Raw genomic sequence first — 6,384 nt, forward strand, 5'->3', positions numbered from 1 at the left:
ACAGATACAAATATGACAAGTATCAGTGTAAGATACAAAAGGTCACATCAGTTAGCAGAGGGAACAGTGATCACACAGCAATGTAAGAATAGAAACATAACAGTGAATCTGGACATGTATACAGATGGAAGCAAACAAACAGGATGTAACACTACATTAAAGCCACAAATGGGAAGAAAACAGACCCAAAGGAAAATATATTTGATCTCAGGAATCCAAATCAGATGCTTTAGAGCAGGGGTCAGCAACCCTGGGCACGCGTGTCACAGCTGGCACATGAAGGGTTAACTGATGGCACGACCATAGCTGGACTGGCCATCGGGCATACAGATGGTGATTTTTTGTTTTTATGAGCCGATGATGTTTTGTAATTTATTTTTTTTGTAACGGTATAAACAATGAAAGATGTGGATTGGCCGGATGGTGGTCGATGTGTAAAAATAAGTCAGTTGTTTGGTAGTGGCTATGGCGGAGCTTCCACAGAGGCAGCAGGTGGATGAGAGAAGGTGAGGCAGGCGGAGCAGAGACCCGAGTTGTTGTGCCAAACTAGTGGTTTTAGGTCCACTTCAAAGTTCTATATTATATGCTCGTCAGGTTAATCAAAATGGAAACTGTTGAACGTTTCAGAAGTTTACACATTAACCAACATGGTCCAGCACTAAACATTGCAAAGCCTTTAGTTTTTGGAGAGAGGATGCTGCCATCAAATTCAAAATGGGCTAATATTTTTCTTTAAATGTTTCATTTTCTCACTTTGTTTAAAATGCTGGTTTATAGGATTTGCAAATGATTACATTCTGTTCTTAATCATATTTAACACAGCGGATCAAATGTAGGGAAGTGGGTGTTATATTCAGATTGTGGGATAAATTTAGGAAATGTAAAACTTTTGATGTTAATGTTGTTTATTTGCAGGGTTTAAAAATAAATGTGTTTACTGTTTGAAACTCATACTTGGCCTTCTACTCTTCATGGCTGCTTAACCAAGCTAACAGGGTGGACAGTCTGAGGAGCTGGGAAAGAAAAGCGTCTGAACTGCTTTAAGTTTCTTGAAGACATTTTATCAAAGAAGTTTCTTCAGTTCTGAGAGCGACTGGTGGAGAATCCCAGGTTTAGGTCCCGTGTGAGTGTCCCCCTAAGAGAGTCATGGACTCCCTATTGATCCTCTGCCTAATCACACGAGCCAAGGTGTGAAAACGGGTGTAGGTCACAATCAGCTAAGGGCTGTATCCCAATTCAGGGTCTGCAACCTCAAAGGCCGCATTTTAAGGCCGATTACGTCACAGCGACGCAACGAAGGCTGCTCCCAATTCAAAGGCTGCTCAAAATGCGTCCTTCAAATGCGTCCTTCATTTCCCTGAATTTTAAGGATGTGGCGGTGTAGACTTCATGACCCAACATATCCCAGACTCCATAGCGCGGCGGTGGGTGTGGATAATTTTGCCGCAAAATACGGCAGAAGAGGGGGGCCGAAGAGTAAACTTTTAAAGTAAGCACTGAATATTATGTCACTTATTTATGTGCAAATGTTTAATAATGAAGAACATTAAAACATTACTGTTGGCCACATGTCAGCAAAGTTATGTGACATTAGTGATGTTTGTACTTTCAGCGTTTACTTGGTTTAAAGCCTTTACTTTAAAATATACGCTGTTCAATAGTCGACCTTAATCTTACAGAGAATCTGATGATTTTGTGGATGATTAAAGTCAGTCATATATACACAAAAACAACAAGCTGAAAGTCAGTGATGCTGCTCGGTTTGCAGTCCTGAATATCACGGCACAAGCAGGATTCACTGCACTGTTAATGTTAGCTATGTTATATTGCTGCCTCTGCTTGGTGGTGTCGAGCCAAACGGACTTTAACGTGTGTTTGAACGAGCTGACGGTTCACTCGTTAAGCTGAAAGAAAGATGCTTTAACCCTTTAAGACCTACCATAGAACCAAGTCAGCCAGAGCTTATATTATATGTTTACATGCTGTGGAGCCATTTTTGGGAGCATTTCAAGTTGCTATACATCAAAACAACCATTACAGTCTAAATTTTAATAATATGCATGCATTAAGTGCATAGTAATTATATAAATTGCAAAAAAGTGCAATAAACTACAAAAAAATTGAAAATCGTTTTTGTTTTTCAACATATATGTCTAGTTAGAGAAATTTAAGAGGCTTATCCCTCAAAACTGTAAATACAAAAAAGTTGCACAAAATAGTTTCCTACCACAGGAAATTTATTTTGAGTGTCTTCATAGTTTTATTTTTGAAATACACCAATTTTTATATACTGCAGGAAAAACAAAAATAAATATTATAGTGCAAATTTGCAAAAAAGCAGCATATGCATCAAAATAAACTATTTCCAGCAGTGCAATATGAGTCCTAAGCATCCCAGAAACGACACAGAAAGTCATGAAGTCAAAGATAACTTTTAAAAACACCAGTATAGGCTCATGAGGCTATATGGTAAAAAACTACATTTCCACAAAATGATGTCACTTTCGGTTTCAGGCAGGTCATGGCGGACATGCGATAGTTCGCGCTGATGGACATAGGAAGTGTTACAAACAGCTGATCGGATCGGCAAAGCGTGTTTCTGGAATATTATGTTTTTGTTGCTGCAAGTGCTTTTTATGCAGTTTTTGCAAAGCTTTATGTGGAAGGAAACTGTGACCTTAAGCTGATGGCATAAGATGTAAGTACAACTCCTCCGGTTTCATATGCAAAAAAAATTATTGCACTAGTTTACGTGGTTGCAGAGCTACCGGGATTTAAAAATAGTTATGCAAAACAGAGCGTGCCCGCTCCGACCGGTTTTAAAGGGTTAATCACAGCAGTCACACATGTGTCCACTGTACCATCTGGGAACTCTTCTTGTTCAGCACTCGTAATAACACAAACACTAAATCCTCCTTCTCTTGTGCTGTTTTGTAGCAGTGTATACACCTGAGACTATCACCTGTCTGCCTGTCCTGCACTCTCTCTCTGTTTCTTTCTCTCTGATTGTGGAATAAAAGTATGAACATGTATTTATAAGTTACACTTGTGTTTGAATTCTGCAGCTTATCACACATTTGATTTCCATGTGTGACAACTGCAAGTGTCCAGAGTCAGGACAGACTGAGGGACCCACTGCTGCACATCATCTGTGAGGCTTTGCACCCCTGATGATCCACCAGGACAAACTCAGCAGTGTGTGAGGAAGAGGAGGAGGAAGAGCCAGCAGCAGCTGACAGATGGAGAGAATAGACAGACTGTTCCCTGTTTTTGGAAGACTGCTAGAAAAGTTTAAAATGTTCAGAAACCTAAAGTATGTGTCAGCAGCAGAATGGAGCTAAAAATAAATGTTTGTTTCAGTTCTATGAAGCTTTTTTGGATTAGTAGCACTGCTGTGTTTGTTGCATCATATTGCTGTAATTGTTTATATGCTTTATATATTCTGAGGTAAGTTGATCTATAGTGTTACATCATATTCTATAAGGATGTAATGGGTTTGTAGACTTTCTGCCCAGTTTGACCCATTTAGCAGAAGTCAGCCTGTTTAAGGCTCTGATATCTATTCTGTATGACTTAAAGCAGTTATGACATGGTCTGATTTTCTCACCCAATAAAGGAATATTTCATATATCCGTCTACTCTTCATTCTATCAGACACCGTTTTCACAGCTCTTACATTTTGTTTTTACACATATATGTAAGCATTGAGCCAAATTTATTCTCTACTTCCTCCTGCATCTCCCTCAATTTCTACGGCGTACACCTCGGATGTCCCAACCAAAAAAAGGAAAAGGAAAGGTTAGACATTATGTTATTGTAAATGTACAAAACACATGACAGGTTCGTTAAGTTTGATAAGATTTCTTTTTTCATTCTTTTATTTTCTTCAGTTTTACAGACCTCATGTAAATATTTCATTTGTTATTTTTCAGAATGCCGAAACTTGGACTTCCCGGATTTGAACTGTGCCTGACTGATTATCCATAAGCTTTTGTAGTTGATGAATCTACACGAATTCAGCCACTGAGTCTGTATTTTGCTCCAAATAGGACATTAAATAGGAACATACCACTTGATACGACCTGGTCGTGCTGCCTTCCTGATGTTTACGTTCTTTAAAGTCCTCCTGACATCATGCTCAGAAGGAGTGATTGATGTGGAGGTGCTCCTTCCCATTCAGTAACATCTGCTTCACTTAGTTTTGCTTGTGAGCCACAATGTAAGCAGTGTTGCTTTGCTGACATGCACTCGATGCTGGCAGTTCAAGCATTGTAGTGGTTCTGGTGTTTTTGTAAACTAATTGTATAATATATTGAGCAATTCAATAGTACACAAATGTTTATAAGTTCCTTTTTGTATGCAACTTGCATGTCTTTGTTTGTTTATATCATGTTTTTCAGGAAAAAGAAGAAGTTAAAGTCAAGTGGAAGCCCTGCTCAACATGGTATGTAGTAACAACTTTGTTGGACGGGAACAGACATTCATATTGTTGATAAATAGTTATCACCTCAATTGGAATTCATGTATTAGAACTAAAGTAAATTGGGAGCTTTTAGCTGTCAAGCTGCTCTTCTGTGAGGAGCTTGATAGCTGTCCACCTCCAAAGTTCATTATGAGTTTTGGAGGTGGACATGGTCAAGACTTTTAAGAGTAGGCATAAAACTTTACTTTTTTATAGAGCTTATAGTTAGGGCTGGTTCAGGTCAGCCCTTAGTTATGCTGTCATAGGACCAGACTGCTGGGGGTTAGTGCCCCCCCCCCCCCCCCCCCCCCCCCCCCCCCCCCCTCTCTCTCTGTCTGTCTCTTTCAGGGTTATGCAGGCTCAGTATTGGTTAAAGATGCAGTCACATCTCCTTTTACTAAAAACTCTCCCCCTCTCCCTCACCACCATCTGTAAACATACATGTCTCAGTAATGCAGTTCATGCATGTTACTAACTAAACTTCTTCCCTGGAGTTTCTGTGCTCTCTCATCCAGCAGGTTCTGAAGGATCGTGTCTGCTGCTGTGGTCCTGCTTGACATCTACTTCATATATTATTACTCTCTGACTTGATTTGATTCATTTATATTACAATGAAGGTGTATAAAGCATGACATGAATATAGAAGATATTTTGTCCTAAAAAATTGTTATATGTCACAACCTAAATGATCCTATTTTGTGTGTGTGTGTGGTTGTGGTTGTGGTTGTTGTTTGTTATGTTTTTCTCCTGACAGTGGCAAAGTGTGGGATGACACATGGGAACCTGCACAGTTTTACACACAGTAAACCAGGCACCACAGGTCGCAGAGATCGCACAGTTCACAGTTTGTAGTTCAGCATAAAAGTTCAAAATAAAATATTTACTGTACAATTCTAACCAGTGTCAGTTTCTGTTTCACTCTCTAATTGTGGCTTAAGCACATAAAACATTCATGAATCTGATCGATCAATGATATCTTCCCAGCACTCGATATCTCATAGTTTTACATATCAGCCAACATTATTGTCTACATGCTCATAAATATAGAAGTGACTTGGCTATTATAACATATTGCAAGTTAAAGTAATACTGCACTGCACGTAAAGTAAGTAACATCTTGTATGAGGTGATTAGGGTCAGCAGTGCTGTGTATGGGAGTACCAGCTTCAGAACATATTGTATATTATACGTTTCTACCTTTTTGTAATATGTCATCTGTCATGTTTAGATGCAGTGACAATTGCACATTTGGAGTCGTGGTCATATGTGGTTTTTATATACAGGGTATTATTATTTTTTTAATTGTCATGTTTTTCTATTTTTCTTGTTTGTTTGCACATCATTATTGTGTGCATATTGCATATGTAACATTATTTTTATTGTTAATATTGTTATTAGATACCAAAGATACAATTTGATTAAGGGTTTTCCTGTCAAAATGTCAATAAAAATGCAATTACACGCGTCAAACAATAGGATCAAAATACACTTTTAAAAAGTCTGTTGATCAAATACTGATTTTCAAAACATTCTGGAGGAAAATAGAGATAAAATAATCTGAATACTAAAAGTGATCTTGGATGATGATGGAGGCTTGAATGGATTATTCTGTTTCAATCAATAGGTTCATATCTATGACAATAATTTGATAAGTTTAACAGGCTGGTTTAGGCCTGGCAATACAGCAAATATTCACAAACTTTTGTTTTTGAAGAATGTTTATCTTTTTTGGGATGAAGCTATCTGGCAACATGACACAGCCCTTTACCCTCATCTGTATGTCTATCATGTGGCTGTGGTACTGGGTTTTGGTTTGATGCATATGCAGGTTACAGCTGGGGAATGGCAGTATGTTGTGGATTGATTTGGCATGTTCAACCACTGTTACACCAAAGTCTCTCACTTATAACATGGTCAAGGCC

The sequence above is a fragment of the Neolamprologus multifasciatus genome, chromosome 3 (assembly GCF_963576455.1).
Source record: "Neolamprologus multifasciatus chromosome 3, fNeoMul1.2, whole genome shotgun sequence".
Taxonomy (NCBI): Eukaryota; Metazoa; Chordata; class Actinopteri; order Cichliformes; family Cichlidae; genus Neolamprologus; species Neolamprologus multifasciatus.